This window comes from Bactrocera neohumeralis, unplaced genomic scaffold (assembly GCF_024586455.1).
Source record: "Bactrocera neohumeralis isolate Rockhampton unplaced genomic scaffold, APGP_CSIRO_Bneo_wtdbg2-racon-allhic-juicebox.fasta_v2 cluster09, whole genome shotgun sequence".
NCBI classification, from domain to species: Eukaryota; Metazoa; Arthropoda; class Insecta; order Diptera; family Tephritidae; genus Bactrocera; species Bactrocera neohumeralis.
In genome coordinates, this window is record NW_026089622.1 from 35,251,805 (window position 1) to 35,271,633 (window position 19,829).

At 34.2% G+C, this 19,829-nt stretch overlaps 1 protein-coding gene and 1 long non-coding RNA gene across 3 annotated transcripts in view; one reads left to right on the forward strand and one right to left on the reverse strand.

Moving 5' to 3' along the window:
- Positions 1-19,829, forward strand: part of LOC126764078 (craniofacial development protein 2-like) — a 379,198-nt gene that overhangs the window by 168,489 nt on the left and 190,880 nt on the right. The window lies entirely within an intron of this gene.
- On the reverse strand, positions 1,964-3,134 carry LOC126764328 (uncharacterized). The gene is made up of 2 exons (XR_007667941.1): positions 2,468-3,134; positions 1,964-2,409 (listed from the first exon to the last, which is right to left on the reverse strand). It is a non-coding gene; the product is annotated as an uncharacterized LOC126764328 (long non-coding RNA).

The window sequence follows — 19,829 nt, forward strand, 5'->3', positions numbered from 1 at the left end:
TGGAGAAGGATTTGGCTTCAACTGGCGGGCTATTGTTAACTCGGCTAAAACCCCTTAAGCGTGGTTTATCTAGTTTTGGCAATACTACATATTATTACAATACACAAATGCTTTAAAAGTTTATTTATTTACCATCACCAGTATATAAGGTGTAAAGTCAGCCGGATGTTTGAAAATCCTGACGTTAGTTATTTGGGGGCTACACCTAGTTTTCATCCGATTTATCCATTTTGTACACAAAGATACACCGTTATTTGGAACACGCACTTCTACGATTTTAAAAATCCTCTCATATCGGCCGATATATCCGATATTAAGTCAGCTGGAAGTTCCAAAATCGCCCTACTAGAGATATAGAGACTAGAAATGCATTGACCCGATTCAACCCAGAACAATGTTATCAGAAAAGGATTCCCAACGAATTTCGGTAAGAAGTTAGGAATAGTTCTATATCTGAGACCTTGAAATGTTATGGTCTGATTTTAAAAGTTTTTTTACTTGAGATGAGATATTTTAAAAATACTAATTGTACTAAGTTGTATCCCCATGTTTGCATTGCTGCTTGATGTGTATTTTGGAAAGTGCAACAGTCAGAAGGAATTAAAAGTTTTGTTATTTGCGGGGTAGGTCTAGTAGACCCGGAGATACATAATTTCACCTAAAAGTGCCCCTAGTCAAATTTTAATGCCTGCTGCTATAAAGTCCGTTGGTACCCTTCCGGTTGTAAAATCTCTGGTGCATTTAATTCTTGAAATATGACACTTTTAGTAGTTTTTAACAAAACTTTTATGTTGGGAGTATGCGGTGTTATCAACCGATTTCACCTATTTTTAAGGATGCCAAAAATATTTGGTTTTTAAAGCCCAAATGATTAAGACATTTAAAGTAATTAGAGGGTGGGATTATGGCGACTATTTAAAAAATTTTTCATCTCTAGATACCTCTGCCTAATGCTATTCGTTGTGCAAAATAGCAGCCTTAAGTTGTGGAGTTTAGTTCTGATATTTTATAAGTTTTCAATCAGTGGTGTTTCGTGGGCGAGGCAATGGTTCGATTCCAACCAAAGGCAATACCAACCCTCCCTGTTTGCTAAGGAACATGTGTACCACGTTTCATCAATATACTATATATATATCAAGTTATCGCTTGTACAGATGGACAGACTGGCAGTCACTCGAAATTCGGCTCATCTCGTCATATATGTATATAGGTACTAAATAGCTGTCTCGATAAGTTTTAAGTGATACAAACAGTCGTTAGGTAAACAAAACGTCTAAGGGACTATACCAGTGTGACACTTTCAAAAAAAAATTGTATTTGCTTTTTCAATAGTTTATATTTCCAAAACTATTCTGTGAAATCGACAAGGTTATACTTGTATCTTGAATAGTTTTAGGATGACAGTGTTCTAAAGAGCGACCGCTCGCAGATATAATCATATATGAGTGAAACTTTAAACGCGTTTTTCTCGAAACAACATATTTCAAAATTGCTGACATCATAACTCAACGAGAAATAAACTGATCGATTTCAAATTAAAACTGAGTATTGTTGAATACGTTGTATAGAATGACCTACGATCATTTTGATTTGAAAACGACCATTTTTTACCTAAAAAAAACGATTTTTTTCAAAATTACGCCATTTTGTTAATTATTGATATTTCTCAAAGATCGTAAAAAATCTTAAAATATAGCTGAAAATATTACGTTCAAAAGAAGTTCAAAATATTCAATGGCGTACTTTGTTTAAACAAAATTCACGAAAATCGCCTAATTTTTCATGCGTTATTACACTGGTATAGCGCCTTAAAATGCTAAATTATAAAAAAGGGTCTTCGTTCAACTATCATAGAACATGCATATATTTTAATAGTAAATAATGTCGAGACAGTACAAAACATAAAAATGTATATGTAATCAACAACATCATGTTCAAAACTATAAAATTTTAGATATGCATATAAATTGTATGTTCATATGGAATTTTATTGAGCATTAAAACTTCAAGTAATAAATTCAAACTAGCAGTTAGTTGACATATTTCGGTCTCCTCGTCGTTGTCGCTATTATGGTTCTCAGTTTTGCCGGCATCTGTTACTAATTCAATCACACAATCATTATCAAGAGGTTTATCTATCATTAATTCGTCGACATCTTCAATTCAATAGGTCTTCAAATCCTTCTCCTCCGATTTCATGTGCTAAGGCTATAATTTCAGAAGTCTCCATCGATGCTTGGGGAACAGAGGTACCACTCTTCACGCATTCTGGCCACAGTGCTTTCCATCAGGAATTTAATGTTGATACCCTTAACTTTTTTTTGACCTTCGAAGCCTAAGTAATGCAATCCAAAATAGAATATTTTTTCCATGCATCAACGATCCTAAGCTTGTCCTTCGCTACCGCATCTAAAATATGTTGGGAGATTCATTGAATATAAATAAAGCTTAAACGTGGCAATTATACCCTGATCTAATGGTTGAATTAAGAAAGTGGTATTAGGTGGCAAAGATGACTTGGCAAAAACACTTTAAAATCAAGACATCGCTGTTCCATATATTTTTTAACTTCAGAAACAAACCATTCCGTAAATAGATCTGTTGTCATGCAGGCCTTTTTATTCGCCCTCCAATGAACCGGCAACTCTTGAATGTTTTTTTCTCTCAAAGCACGTGGTCTTAAATTAAGACTCTTAATGATCGATTAATTAAAAGAGGCTTTAAAATTTTGTCACCAGAAGCGTTGCTACACAAAAAATTCGATCTTTAGCAACTTTAAAACCTCTGTCATTTTTTTTCGGATTTTGCTATAAAAGTTCTGGAAGGCATTATTTTCCAGAACAAACCCGTTTCATCGGCATTGAAAATTAGGTCGGGGACATAGCCCCATTTTCAATTACTTTGGCTAGTTCTGCTGGAAAGGTTTTATCTATCTTTTCATCTGCTGATGCGATTTCTCCTTTAATTTTTAAATTATGAAATGCGTTTCTTTTAAGAGGCCTGTGAGCCATCCATCACTACCAGAAAATTCCTTTCACTTATCTTGACGACTTGTTGATGGCTCCGATATCTGCAGTTGCTTATAAATTCGTAGTGACTTCTGCTTCATAATATTTCCATTTACAGGTATTCTCTTTTCCTATAAACCCTTAATCCAAAACACTACACATGTTTTAATTTTTACTAACACTTCATGTTTAATGTATGACGATGTTTTGGAACTATGTTTTGATGAACTGATGACAGATTTCCGTATTTCATTCTCATTTTTCCTAATGGTCCTGATAGTAGCTTCGTTTAAGCCAAAATTCTTGCCCACAGATGTTGAACCTTCACCTCTTGCCAGGAAGTCCAAGATTTTTAATTTTTCTTCCAAAGAAATGGCTTGCCTTTTACGAATCTTTGAAATTTTGACTTTTTTTTTAACTGTAGTAATGACAAAAATTTTATTTGTAAAGCTTAACTAAAAAGTTATAGATAAAATACCTTTTTACGTATTAAGGTCAGAAATGTTGAAATGTAATTGACAGCACGAGCAATTGATAAAATATTGCGAGCTAATAAACTTTAAACACTTTTACTAAGCAATATTTTATGTAAATATCATGCGAACAAAATGTGTAGGTAAGAGTTATCGAATAAGGGACTTCCCAGTTACTACTATGCATGTTCATTTCAGCAATGGTGCCAAGTGTGGTAAAAACAAACATAATTACAAGACAGTGATTTTGAAACCGTACTAGATTACAATTTTTTTTTTTCAACCGTGTAACTTCAAATCCGTGTAAAAAAAGAGTTGGGTGTATATATAAACATATTTACGTAACACATTTTACATTAAGAACGTGCATATATTCACACATACATTTTTATGAGACACGTATGCATGCACTCGATACGATAGATAACGTATTGATAAAAATGTAGATTTAAGCAATGCACATGCGCTAATGATTTGGAAAGCAAGGAGGCGTTACTCGAAAAATTAATTGGCAAAACCCACCCTTACAACAGTCCTTTCGTTTTTTTGTGTTCATTTCGCGATAGACAAAGAAGATGTACTAAAAACGAAGACAATGCGAATATGAAATTGCAATAACACCATATATAACGGACACCTGTCGTCAATCGAACTAAGCATGTTTGTTGTTAGTTCAAATTATATTTTGTCACTTTTGTGGCAAAAACTTTTTTTTTCAAAAATTTGACGCGTGATGCGTCGGCATTTCACATTAATTCGTTTTAAGCAAAGTGCGTAATTTTTGTGCGGCAAACAATATAATATATGTAAGTATGTATATACATAATAAGTAAGTTTAATGAAAGTGAAAATTAATTTAATAAGTACAATAAGTATAGTAATAATTAATAAATAAAAGTTTAAAGATAAAAAAGTTAGCTTGTGAAATAAACCAGCGCATTAATTAAATGTAAAGTGTTGGTGCATAAATAATAAATAAAATAACTAATAATAAAAAAGTGATATAAAAAATGAAGGTAACAAAGAAAATTGTAGGTAAGAGACATCTGCGCCGGACTGTGTTGCGGCTAGTGGAAAAGTAACTTTTCTCCGATTATTTTTTTCAGTGTTTTTAATGATGCAATTTTGTCACAGACATTCCAAGTAAACAAAAAACACATAAAGCTTATTTTTATGTTGGCCCGTTGATTTTTAATTGATTTTAGAAGTCAGATATACAAAATTTTCACGAAAAGAGGGGATTTCTGAGCTGTATTCAAAATGATCTCCTTTGATTTTGGTGACAGATATTTTGATTCGGAAAAAAATCTGCCTTCGGACAAGTATCTTCTGTAAAACAAAGGAATGTTGTTTGAGACATTTTCATATGCACCTTTTTTAGAGCGAATTTGGGTTATGTAACCAATATCTAAAAAGTCCCAGAGAGTCCCAGTTCCAACAGTGGTCTGTAATGACAGAAATGTTACATAATTTGTTTTCAACGAACTGTGAAAAAATCAGCTGCCCATACCTGCCCTCCTGGGAGTTATAGCGATTTTAGTATATCATTCTCAGTATTTATTTCATAGAAATAGAACGGAAATTCTCGGAATCACTTATTGAATAATTTAATCATATTAGTTTTCGGGTGACTTTCCGTCATCCCACGTCAAATTTTTATTATTTTCAGACCGGTTTCGGCTAATCGCCATCTTTTCTTTTTGTCACTAATTAGTCCGCATGTGTGTCCGTCTTTATATAGTGTTTTCTTTTAGCTTGTGGTGGCACCTTTCTCTCTCTGTGGTTTTACTATTTTATTCTCTCTCTTTCGCTCTCTCTTTCTCCCCCTTTGTTTTTACGTCTAGGTAGGTGGGTGAAATAATCCGTTATTGTGCGCTTATTTGTATTGTTTTTATTTTGTGGTTTCCCTTCATTTACTACATTTAATTGCTTTCTGATGCGTTTTTCATATAAGTGTTTTAATGCTTCGAATATTACATCAGAATATATAATTATTCAAGAGGGCTATATTGAAGTTGGAAATCATCTAACTACTTCAAAACGAAAACCCAAACCTAAGGAATTTACATTATGCTGTGAGAAAACAAAGAGGAAAAGAAGTATGGAACTAATGGAAACAGAAGAGGTTTCTGCAGATTTAATTAAATACACAGCACAGGGGATATAAAAGAGGCTTTGGCTTTCTTCATGGAGGAAAACATCAAGATGAGACAATTGTGAAGACATATTACATTATCTGCTCGCCATTTCTGATCCCGCCATCACAAGTAGGAGAATACTGAAGGAGAAGAAACACCTGAAATTATCAGAGGAAGCAATGAACTTATTGGTAGATGACTGATAATTTGTAATTTTTCTGTAGAATGCAATAAAATATGCCTGTGTTATAAAATAGTATCTTAAAATTTTTTTTATTTTACATTTATTCTAGCACTCCACAAAAATGAGCATAACTCTCTTAAAACTGAAGCTATTGACTTCAAAGCGGTATCAAATTAAAGCTTTTATTGCCACCTTTCAAATAAGAAATGAAATAGATTTTGGTTTTATATAAAATTTCAGAGTTTTTCAACAAATATCGAAAAATCATGAAAATTTGACGTTTATAATTCTTGTTCGGACCACCCTATACTTTATTTAAAAAACTAATCATAGGATATTTAAGGATATTTATCAGAAATAAAAGAAGAATTAAAATAAATTTTTTTTGTAAATTTTTCGAACTACTTTTTTTTTTACTTTTGTTGAAAATTTGACCCAACAATTTTTTTCGGTGTAAATTTTTTTTTTCACTCATTCTGTTTGGGATTTCATTCTGACCAATCTGTAGAAGTTTCTCATCGATACAATTAAAATTACAGTTTAGGCAATATGATTTCTAAAAAATTCCGGTTTCGCAACACTGTGCGCCGTTTAGTAAGAAATGAGAAGATTAGGTGCGTTGAAAAATTTAAAAATGTTTCTTTGCAGCCTTTATTCCAGAAAGATTAATGCCCAATGCGCAAATAGATAACATAGGAAACTTACAGGAAATAGTTAAAAATTACATATAAATGAATTTAATAAATATATTTATTTGTATTTTATAAACATTTGTTTTATTTTGGATTAACGAAACCACTAGCGATTTGGAATTAGTCAAATCACTAGCTATTTTGAATTAAAGAAACCACTAGTGATTCCGTATAAGCGATTCACTAAAGAATTTGGAACGAGTCATTTCATCAATGACTGGTAATGCAGCATCGTACCGCTCGATTACTCTCGTAGAACATTGCAATGTAAAAATCGTTAGACAAATAACATTGCAGGTAATCGGGCTGGGATCGGTCCTAATGATTAAGAATTAGTCATATGGCACCGAACTACAGGGTAGTTTAAAAAATTATGTACTATATATGTATTTATACAATAGGCCGGGTCGATTTGTGGGGAGGCAAAAAAATCGCCCATTGCTCTATGAAAATCATATTCTAGGTATCAAAATAAGAAACTTTGCCGAAGGAACCATACCTCTGAAACGAATTCCGATGTCCCCCAATTTGGGTCGAACTTTTGGGTAGGGGCAAATTTTGAAATAGAATTGAAATTACCATTTTATTCTTATTACCTCTGAAAGTGAGGAGAACTAAAGCAATAACCACTATGGTATTTCAAAAATAATAATAAGTGAAATGACCATTCCAAATCAAAAATTTTACAATGAATTCACCATCCTCTACGCCGCAAGATGAAGCAACTACATCAACAACTATCGAAAACCCAATGAGTCATATACCCAAGCATAATGTTACTGTTTTCGATGTGTCTACTGATTTGACTGATCTCAATTTACCAACCCATCTGGATATCTTGAGATATTATTTTTACTTACTTAAGCGAACGTGCTAAAATAGAACAAGAAAAGTTTTCCCATAAATCATTCACTATTCAAGTACAAGATAAGTTGATTGGAATTTGGGAAAAACTTGGTATGGGAACATGTAAATGCGATTTGAAGGCAGCTCCATGTGCAAGCAGCTGGGTTCCCGAACGCCTCAAAGAGTTCATGCACGATCAACATAATCAGAGAAGACTAACAATGAATGCATTTATGATGGAAACTGAAGAGCAAGGAGCAACGTCACAAGTTCACAATACACAGAGAGATACGATTGTTTTAACTTTGCCTTGGTATGTGACAGATTTGGTGTGCTTGTGTCATCTTGTTATTTTGAGAGAACCCAATTCTGAATTGATTGGTTACATAAGACTGGAACATGAAACCGCTGAATACAAAACAACCAAATTAAATGGTTTTTTCAACGATAAAAATATATCACTGGATACATTAATTGGAATATACACTGACGGTGAGCCAACAAACACTGGCCCACACGGTGGAATTATACCTACGACGATTCGAATTGCTGTTAAAAAGCTGTTAAAAAGACCATTGCATTGGTTTGTTTGCCTTCTACACTTCAACGAACTTCCGTTTCGGCATTTGTTTGAAGCTTTGGATAAATCAACCAGCACTGGACCAAGATCGGCAACCGGAAAACTGAGCCGTCAAAACGAAACTTGTGAAACTCTTCCGGTAAGTTATTGCTATCACTCATTTATTATAATTGTCAACCATTTTTAATTATTTTATTATATATATTTTTAGGTGGTGAACGCCTTGCAGAAAATTGAGTTGCAAAATATGCCCCCTGCTCCAGAAAAAAAAAGAACTTTCCACCGATTCGAAGTACTTATACGACATGGCCCATGCAATTTCTAGCGGCGTGGTTCCGGTGGATCTGGCTAACATCAAACCAGGGAAAATTGTACATTCTCGATGGCTCACCAAGGCCGCTAGATTATTGCGATTATATGTGACAACGGAAAATCCAGATGTTAATTTAAGAATTCTGGTTGAATTTATAATTAAATGTTATGTGCCAATGTACTTCAATATCAAGTATTACAGCTCTGTCGTGCACGGCAGTGTATTATTTTTCAAGTTCATTGGTTGGTCACGATTTCTAGAACCTCGTTTACGCAAAATTGTCAATCAAGTAATTAAAGATAATTTATATTATGCGCATTCGGAAAATATCTTGTTATCAATGTTGTTTGATGATAGGAAAAAAAGCGCGACTGTGCCATCAAGAAAATTCTACGCTATCGAACCGATGTTGACGAGCCAATGGAACTTAGAGTTTATAAAAACCAGATATAAACTTTAATTGCACAAGTTATACCGAAATGATCAATTTGAATAATATAAATATTGTATTTGAACCACCATTCACTCGAAGAATTCCGTACGATACATTGAAAGAATATTTAAATCAAGATGATTCACCGTTTAATGATCCAAAAATTCCATCACACATACAAGGAACGGAACGACATGTTCAATTGCTATGGCGACGACATTAGAGAGCCGTGCGAAATTGCACAGACTTGAAAGTAAAAAAGACTTCAAACAATAATTTTTTTTAGTTTCTTTTCTATAACTCACTTAAATTAATTTTTTCATTTACATATGTTCTGACTAAATAAATTTCTTAAGAGAAAAAATAGATATTATTATAAATAAATAAATAAAAATAAAGAAAAAACATAGCCATTTAGCTGATTTTTTCATTTAGAGGCCAAAAATGGTGATTTTTTGAAATGATTGTATTGGTAACCCCCCAGGGGAGTTCCAGGGGGTGTGCCACTGGCATGGGTGGATCGGCCGTCCAAAGTTAGTGGGGGTCGATCATACATTTGGACTCGATTGGAGCACTCTAAATGGGTCAAAGTGGGATTTTTCAAAATTTGCCCCTACCCAAAAGTTCGACCCAAATTGGGGGACATCAAAATTCGTTTTAGAGGTATGGTTCCTTCGGCAAAGTTTCTTACTTTGATCCCTAGAATATGATTTTCATAGAGCAATGGGCGATTTTTAAATCGACCCGCCCTAATATACATATATGAAAATACTGGAAAATAAGATAGGTCCTTTTTTGCGCATATCAAATGGATCACATAAGCCTTATTAGTAAGAAACTAAACGCGGTGATCAAACTGTTATTCAAAGAAATATTCAGTGGCTGTGAGTCGAGGCACAGTAAGGTCAACTAGGCGACCAAATCAATATCATCCAAGGATTTCTTTGAAGAATACTAAGCAGTTAATTATTAAATACTAAAAGTGTTGCGGAAAAAATCATGGGTATAAACAGGAAGAAAATTATTGATACCTTAGCGGATTTATCCGAAAAGGTGTTGTACACATCCAACACTCTTTCAGCAAACGTATTGAGAAAAATCTCCAAATTCAAGAGAAAAATTGAACGTCTCAGAGAAGTAATGGATAATCTCAACAAAGTAATAGCAATAAAAAGTGATCGTATAAAACTTTTGAAAATTATGTTTATTTTCATTTTTTTCTTGAAGTTGAAAAGATGTACTTTAAAATAACGGCGGAATATTTCGAGAATCTTAAAAACTGTAAAAAGAAATTACAAGAAGGAGAGTCCGAAATTACTTATCCTAGTAAATTACCGCTTTGACGAACTTTGGACGAATATGGGAAACTGGAGGCAAGGCTATGAAGTACCACTTAAACAGAGCAGCTGAAAATAATAAAGAATCTGACGATATAGTGAAGGTAATAACTATTCAAACTCAAAATAGTACTAATCCCACAAAATGGCCTTTTGGAAACATCATAGGAACACACTCAGAAAGTGCAAGGTCTAAGCAAACTTTTTGAGAACATTACTATTTAATTAGCCTCAGATGAGAAAATGGGTGCAATTACAACAATTTGGGAATTTTGCCGCCCAGGAGAATGTTCAAAATTGAACATGTGCGTAGGGCCACTTAAGGGATCGTCTCAGTGTGAATGTGTGTAATGTTGAAATTAACTAATGGCCTGATTTAATAAATAAATACATTCATGACGAATACAAAACGTTTTTTTTATGTTTATTTATTGGGTGTATAATAGTTAAATAAATTGTTGAAATGACACGTCCTGTACTATGTCCACGATTGCGGCCGCAACTTTGATTTAAAACAAAAATTTCAAAAAGGCTATTAATCTGTAGGAAAGCTATCGCGCTATAGAAGCTTCTTTTGGCCATTTTTCTCGACAGTTTTTCATAGAAAAAATAGGAAGATTTAAAAAAAAAAAACAAAAAAAAGTTTCAATAGCGCGATAGCGAATGACTTTAAAAAGTTTTGAAAAACACTGTTTATGCGACTTCCTGGTATCTCGCCCCACAACACAGCATCCATCCCACAACACAACATCCATCCCACAACGCAACATTCATCCCGCAACACGACATTTATCATACAACACAACATTCATCATACACAACATATTGAATCACACCACGCACCAAACACCACTATACCACAACATACATCTTTTTCACCACTCAGCCGATAAAAAAGGATTGGTTAGATCGGGGTGGACACGATTCGATTTCAACGCCCGTAAGGTATAGCAACGTCTCGCCGGTTTGCAAAAGGTTGATGCTTTAATTTCGTGTGTGATCCGAACTGAAAGAAAACTCTTTCTATCGTGCGTGTGGGTGTGCACTGGCAGCAGAGTAAATCCTTATATATATATGAAAATTATAAATATTTGAATTGTGAATGAAAAATAAAATTATAACCATTTTGCATTGTGAACAAAAAACCAAAAAATTAATTATATCAACAGAAAGAATACAAAATACTGTTAACCTATTTAAAATCTAATCAATTTATTTTGTTGAAAGTCGTGCCCGGATACAAATAAAGTATAATTTGTGGAATTTAACATTTGTGTTGCCAAATTATAACTCTTTCATTTAAAGACGAACAAAAGGGATACATCATCACAAGCTAAAAGCGTAAGTATTCCCCACACATAATTAGTGAAACTAAGTGCACGAACAAATGGTCCTTCGAGCCTCGTAGACAGGCACCTACGATTTTAAAAGAACCCACCGAGAGGTGGAAAAGTGAATAAAGTGCATGTGAAACTATACAACAGATCAATTAAAAGTACACACAAGAAAAAATAATAAATAAACAGGTACTTAAACATATATTAAGTGATCAAATCTACGTGACGGGCGCGAAAACCAACTAAAACAAAACAAATACAAAAAAAACTAAAAATCAAGTACGGGCGCGGTAAAACTAATAATAATCAAACAAGAACAAAAATAAAAACCCAAAACCTACATACAAATATATAGGATTCTCAACAGGCAAGCAGCGTGGGAAGAGGAAAAAGACTCAACACGGAAGACATCAAACAAGAAAAAACAAAAACCAAGAAGATGAAAGGAAAATAAACGAGAGAAAGAACGAAGGGATACACACATTAATAAGTATTGCTACCCATAAACCCTTGGCGGAGAAAAAAGTAAGTCCGTTCCAATTAAATATTTAATAAAATAATTATGCGCATATGTATGTTTAAAATACAGTTTGACACGACATACAGTTAGTTAGAAATAACCCAACTGTTCTGTACAGAAAACCGGTTAGACAGTTCGGTATGTACATATGTATGTATAGATACCGAAATATATGAAAAAATTACGGTACCTGCCTACTGCTTATTTTGTGTTCCAAAGCACACTGTAATTTTCAAAAAAAAAAACAAATTTCTTCAACGTCAAGTATCCTACTTGCAAGTTTTGGTGATACCCCTTGGGCTAAAAAAAGCAACAAGCAGGATCGCCTATAATAAATAAGCAGAGGCGAGCAAAAAAAAAAAAAACAACAGAAAGTGCAAATCCATACATATGTACACATATAAGTAAAGGTACTAAATTGTATAAAAGATACATACATATGTGCATATATATACATACATACATACAAACTTTGCGCGCCAAATTCCGCAATTTATATACATATACATATACATATGGTACATGCATGAGTCAACTGTTTTAAGAAAAATTTTTGAAAAACTGTTGTTCACTACCTGCCTTAAAGCTTACTTCGTGTCTCCAAACACAGCAAAAAAAAAAAAATTACATATTTCAAAGTCAAGTATTCTTACTTGCAAGTTCTGGTTATGTATGTACATACATACTTATATGCATGTATATCGCGATCCAACTATTTCTCTCCTTTATCTCTCGTACGCCTTCTCTCTCTCTCTAAATAATTACCAAAGAGCCAATAAAGGGTTACAAATACGTACATAACCTTATACAAGTAATAATATATTAAATATATTTATACTAAGGTCAACGAACTTTAAAAGAAACTAAAAAAAAAAAAACCGGAACAAAACGGAATCGAAATAAATGTACATGGAGTATATCCATATCAACATTGAAACATTGGAAAATTAAAATTTACCAATATACATATTTACGTATGCGCATTTATACATATATACATACTTATAGTATATATGTACGTACATCGGGTACTTATAAAAAATTTCTTTTTCGTGTTCTTTTTGAGCAAACGTACGAGTGTGCAGATGCAATTAACAAAACATTTGCATACATACTCACATATTTAATATTGACATATTTACGAATATATAAAAAATTGTTTACTAGTTTTCCGCGCATTTCGTTATATTGCATATGCATACGTACTACATACATACATATGTACATACATATGTGACAATTGTGCGAACAAAAGGAACACAAAAACATTAAGCATAACTATATGCATATAAATATATACATACATACGTATTTTTGCGTTATTGTTATTTTCCTTCTCTTTACGTTCTTATCTGAAAAGATACACGTACTAAGGAATAATAAACAAATTAATTTCGAGTAAATCGCAGATACATACGTTTAAATAATACACGGTAAAAAAAATAAATAAATAAATAAATAAAATAAAAAAAAAATAAAAAAAACAGACATATTTAACAAAAATAATTACATACGAATACATACATACATATACAGTAGAATCCGGTTATAACGACTCCGCTTATAGTGTCCGTCCGGTTATTGCGACGAAAACTCGATGGCTTGGTTGGTCCCCATACAAACTTATATGAAAGGGCCTCCGCTTAGTACGTCTCCGCTTTTAGCGACTAACCGCTTATACCGACGAAATTTTTCAGAATACAACCGGATATAGCGACGAAAAAAAAAATTCAGCGAAATAATGCCAACAAATTTAAGCATCAAACGACGTAATCGGAAATGTATGTATTTATCAGTGATCGGCACCCTTGCTTGTGTGCGTAGCAGCGACACGCCTTAGCAACGCTGCTGCTAGAGAGAGATAGTCGAAGTGCAAGCCACAATCAAAAAAAAAAATAAAGAAAAAATTAAAACATTATTTAATAGTAATATCTTTAAGCCGAAACGCTTCAGAGCTTCAACTCAAGATCAAGTGGACAAAGCATTGTTACAGTGGTTCATATTGCAACGCAGTCGAGGAATCCCATTAAGTGGTCCACTGCTTCAAGAAAAAAGCAAATTTTTTCGCTAAGCAACTTAAAATTGAAAATTTTAATTGTACTGTGAGTTGGATAAGCCGCTTTAAGGTCAGGCATAATATTGTCAGCGGTACAGTCGGTAGAGAATCTTTATAGGTGAACAATGCACTGGAGGGAAGCTGTCCAAGGAAAGGATAACTGTTCTTGTTGCAGCCAATATGAGTGGTAATATTAAAAAGCATTTATTGGTTATTGGAAAATCTAAGCGACCTAGATGCTTTAAAAATGTTCAGTCTTTGCCTGTTGACTACTATAGTAACCGCCGGACATGGATGACATCTACAATTTTTATTAATTGGGTACGGGATTGGGATGCTGAGCTTAAAAAGGAGAAAAAGAAGATTTTGCTATTAGTTGATAATTTTTCAGCCCATCCCCAAATTAGTGACCTAACGAATATCACATTAGTTTTCCTTCCACCAAATACGACATCTGTATTCGAGTGATTAAATAAACTTTTCGGAAAAATCTTGTACTTAAAATAATCAGCAATATGGATGAAAACAAAGATGAAAATTACCCGAAAATAACCATACTTGATGCCATTTTAATGATAAATGATGCATGGCAACAACTTCACCATTGACAATTGCGAATTGTTTTAAGCATTCTGGGCGTGCAGAAGAAAATTTAGATGGTTCCAGCAGCTCATGATCAAATGATATTGAAATCGAAAATGACATTCCTCTATCGGTTTTGGCAAGAGCTCTAACAAATCAGCTACCGATTTCAAAGGAAGAACTGGATGAATATGTTCTTATTGACAATGATGTGGCGACTTGTGAGGAACCTTCCGAAGACAGAATTGTTGAAAGTATATTAGATGATGGACAGGATAGCGACGACAACGTGGAAGATCGAAATGAAGATGAGTCAGCACCTAGCGTTTTGGAGGCACTGAAGGCTACAGAACTACTAAATAGATTTGTCCATACGAATTTAAATGACGAGAGTTTAACGCACAGCATCTCTCGTTTAAATAATGCGGTGCGCGACTGTTTTTACATGTCAAAAACGACTGCAAAACAATCAAAAATTACTGATTATTTAAATTAAGAATAAAATGTAAAAGAAATTAATGTAGTTATATTAAGTTTATGAATATCCGCAATATGTATTCGACCTATTTTCAAAAACCAAGGTTATTGAATTAAATTTTTTGTTTTGATTTAAAAATTAATTTGTTTTATTTTAAAAGCCTATTACTAACATGGCAACCATAAAAAAAAAAAAAAATTTTTTTGCTCCTTCTGGTTATTGCGTCCTCCGGGTATAACGACGTAAAATCGTCGGTCCCTTGAAAGTCGTTATAACCGGAATCTACTGTATTTATGAAACAAAGGATTAATCAATGTATGCGGTGAATACGCGTTCGCAAAGTCAGAAATTATTTCATTTATAATAAAATGTTTTATATTTACTAAAAAAACAAAAAAAAAAAATTTACACATTTTTTTTCACAATACCAATTTTATAATTGTATTTCAAACGAAATATTTACAAACATTTTTTACAAAAATTTTAATAATTCAAAGTTTACAATTTTACTGCAAACGAAATATTTACAAAAAATTTTGTATAAATTTTTCGTAATACCAATTTTACAATTGTAGTATTTCAAACCAAACATTTTTAAGCTCAAAGCTTCCATTTCAACTTAATTAATGCAATCTGACAAATCAAAAGAGGTTAAGCCAAAAACACCTCTATCATTAGAAATTCCGAAAATGGCTGATGAAGATAAACCACAAGGCACACCTGCTGAAGCTACACGCTCAAAGCAGAGTATAAAACAAATAAAAGATCAAAAGATCAGACAATATCTAGCAGCGTACGATACAGTACTAGATACTGACGACGCAGAACTCCCAGAAAACACAAAAGCTTCGGCCAAGTGTGATAACTGCCGCGATCAGTACGAGTTGACAAAGGGAATGATAACTGAACAAATAAGTTTAGTAAGGCCAAGTAGAGCCACTACTCCCCCTCCCAGAGTAGTTTTAACACCAAAAGAAGACCTAGATAAAGGCATGTTTCTCAAAGTACCAGCTTGTGATACTGAAGTTTTTAATGGATGTTATGATCAATGGCCGTCCTTCCGGGACATGTTCACTGCCGTCTATATAAACCATCTTAAACTCTCACAAGCACAAAAGTTATACCATCTAAGGTACAAAACAAAAGGGGAAGCAGACAGTATCGTCAAGCGATTCGCTTTAAATGACGAAAATTTTAAGCTGGCCTGGGAAGCACTAGTCGAAAGATACGAAAATGAAAGGGTTATGATAGAAAACCCAATAAAAACTTTATTGCATTTGCCAAAAATTCAACAAGAAACTAGCCAGGAGTTTCAAAACTTATACTCGACAGTGACCAATTGTTTATCAGTGTTAAAAACACAAAATATCTCCACAGAATCGTGGGACCCTATGATAGTAACCATTTGCGCAGAAACACTGCCTGATGCTGCTTTGCTACGATGGGAACAATCTCTAGTGGAAAGAAAAATAATGCCCACCTGGCAACAGTTGAAAACATTCCTCACTGCTCAATACGAGATAGCTGAACGAATAGACAAAAAAAATATAAATCCAAAAAGTCATCAAAATGACTCAAGTAAAAACTTGTTTAAACCTCAAGCCAGCAATAATATGCAATACAATAGACACGTTAATAGAAGTCACACTTTCGTGTCAAACCAAACAAATAAATGTCAACCATTATGTGAAATTTGTAAGGGAGGTCATAACATAAGATCTTGCGAGAAATTTAAAAAATTATCCGTTTCTGATAGAAACAATCTTGTCAGACAACATAAACTTTGCATCAACTGTCTGTCGAATGCTCATACGACAAAAGACTGTGAAAGCAAATTTAGTTGTGTGTACTGTCAACGAAGACATCACTCTTTGCTTCATATTACAAATTTTCAAAATATGAAGCAAAATCAATTTCATAAAACCACCGGGTTAGTCACTACAACCAAAAGTGATAATCCCGAAATCTCAAATCCCGAAAAAAGGGAAGAACAACCATGTTGCTCTAAAGCAAAATTCTTTTACCCACTGCGGTCATCACCATCGCACATAAGGGTGATTTCTTCAAACTAAGAGCACTAATTGCCAATAAAACATTCAAATTTCCAAATCTCGGGAATGGGCGTAAGAATTATCCAAAATTCGAACAAAATATGCCCAATTACGATAGTATCTCCAAATGCCGATATTAGAATAGATGCGCAAGCCATCGTTTTACCGCAGCTTACCGATTTGCTTCCAAGCTATGAAGTAAATAAAATACACTGGCAAAAATGCTCACATCTTAAATTAGCAGATCCCAATTGTCATACCCCATCACAAATCGACATATTATTAGACAGTGACTTAATACCTCAAATAATTATTGAAGGTATTGAGAAAATCTCCAATAAATTGTTAGCTCAAAATACAATATTTGGGTGGATTGTAAGTGGCCAAGTCCCTGAAAAAATCAATTCTTTCACCACACAAGTGGAAAATATCTCAAACGAGTTTTTAAACAATCAACTTAAAAAATTCTGCGAAATAGAAGAATTACTCCAAATTACCCAGCTTTCAGAAGAAGACCAGGCATGCGAAGCCTATTACAAATCCACAACAACAAGAAACGAACATGGTCGTTATGTTGTGCGATTACCATTCAAACCAACTTTCCCTGAAACCATAGCTCTAGGCCACTCTAGAATATCAGCAGTCCAGCAATTTCTAAGCCTGGAAAAAAGCCTGATAAAGAAAAGTGAGCTTAAATCGGCATACGATAATGTGATGGACGAATATCTTGACCTCAATCATATGGAAGAAACTGTACCATATGAAAAAGTATCTAAAGGTAGATATTTATCTTTTTATCTGCCACATCATGGGTAATAAGACCTGATAAAATTACAACAAAGGTACAAGTGGTTTTCAATGCCTCAAAGTGTTCGAGCTCAGGCAAATCACTCAATGATGTACTATACACAGGGCCAACATTACAACCTGATCTCATGTTGCTAATTCTAAATTGGCGCATGTTTAAATACGTTTTCAATGGGGATGTAGAAAAAATGTACAGACAAATTCTAGTACATGAAGATTACCAAGATTTCCAGCGCATCAATTGCGCACCCTATTTGGCGATCAGGACACTACATGAAGTGGCAAAATCAAATGCAACAAATTTGCCTTTAGCATCTTCTGTGTTGTAGACACAAACATACGTGGACGACATACTATCAGGTAGCCACAGTATCGCATTAGCATGCGAATCACTATCGCAAGTGATCAAAGCATTAAATTCAACAGGTTTCCCCCTAAAGAAAATTACTTCAAATCACCCTGAAATAATAAAAGGCATTAAAAAAGAAGACTTATTAGATACAGACTTCCTTAAATTTGAAAAGGCTAGTACAACTAAAACTCTAGGAATTCAATGGAATGCGATAACAGATCAATCCTCATATACAATTGAGTCAATATCTGCAATGTCCGCCATAACCAAACGCCAAATACTTTCCTCGGTGGCAAAACTTTTCGACCCCGCAGGATGGCTTTCGCCAATAATGATTCAAGCAAAAATCCTCATTCAAGAATTGTGGCAAGATGGCACTGAATGGGATGAACAGGTAAAACCTGTACGTTTAACAAAATGGGTACAATTTGCTAACAATTTACATACTATATCTGAAATTCGAATCCCTCTATGGGTAAAATTCACCCCTAACATTAACACAGAATTACACGGTTTCTGTGATGCCTCTGAAAAGGCTTATTGCGCAACAGTTTACGTACGCACACAGTACGATAACAAAATATCTGCATACCTCTTGGTAGCCAAAGCCAAAGTTGCACCTTTGAAGACACTCAGTCTGCCACGGCTTGAACTGAATGGTGCTCTTCTGTTAGCAAAATTAATTTCAATAGTTCAAACCCATCTGAAATTAACCGATCATAAAACATATCTTTGGTCAGACTCAGAAATAGTTTTAGCATGGTTAGAAAAACCACCCTATTGCTGGAAGACCTACATATGTATCTAACCGAATATCCCAAATTCTAGACTTAGTTGGCCCAGCAAAATGGCAACATGTTGCAAGCGCGGATAACCCAGCGGATCTTGGGACGACAAGAGGTTGCAAGCCACTGCACCTCACCAGCACTACACTCTGGTGGAATGGTCCAACATGGCTAACACAATCACAAGAATTCTGGCCAAAGTCTCCCGCTCGTAATATAATACCGCCGGAAAGTCGGAAAATTGAAAATTTCCATATCACTCCCGAAGAGGATGATATTCTCCATCGATTTTCTTCATTTCCTAGAGCTTTAAGAGTAGTCGCTTACATATACAAATTCACCCAAAGATTAAACAAAAAATGAAAGGGATACCAAATGATCCTTGCGTACAACTAACGCATACCGATTTGCAACATGCCAAAGTTAGTCTCATTATCTACACCCAAACTCGCTATTTCAGTCGAGAGAAAGCAAAGTTAGTCGAAAGACGACCACTCGAAAAGGGAAGCTCTCTTCTCGTCTTAAATCTATTCTTGGACGCTAAGGGATTACTAAGGGCAAATGTAAGATTAGCGAACTCCAGCCTTAGTTATAACGAACGACATCCCATTATTATACCTGAGAAATCCCGTTTTACTCATTTATTCCTAATATACCTTCACCAGCTTACACTACATGGTGAGCATCGCTTGATGCAGCAAATGGTCCGACAAGAATTTTATATACCGCGACTAAAGCCACAACTTAAAAAGACGATTTTTATGTGTAAACAATGTACCTTGTACAAACATAAAATGCGTACGCAGATCATGGCAGCTTTACCACCTGAACGCTGCAATTATGCTCTACCTTTTACT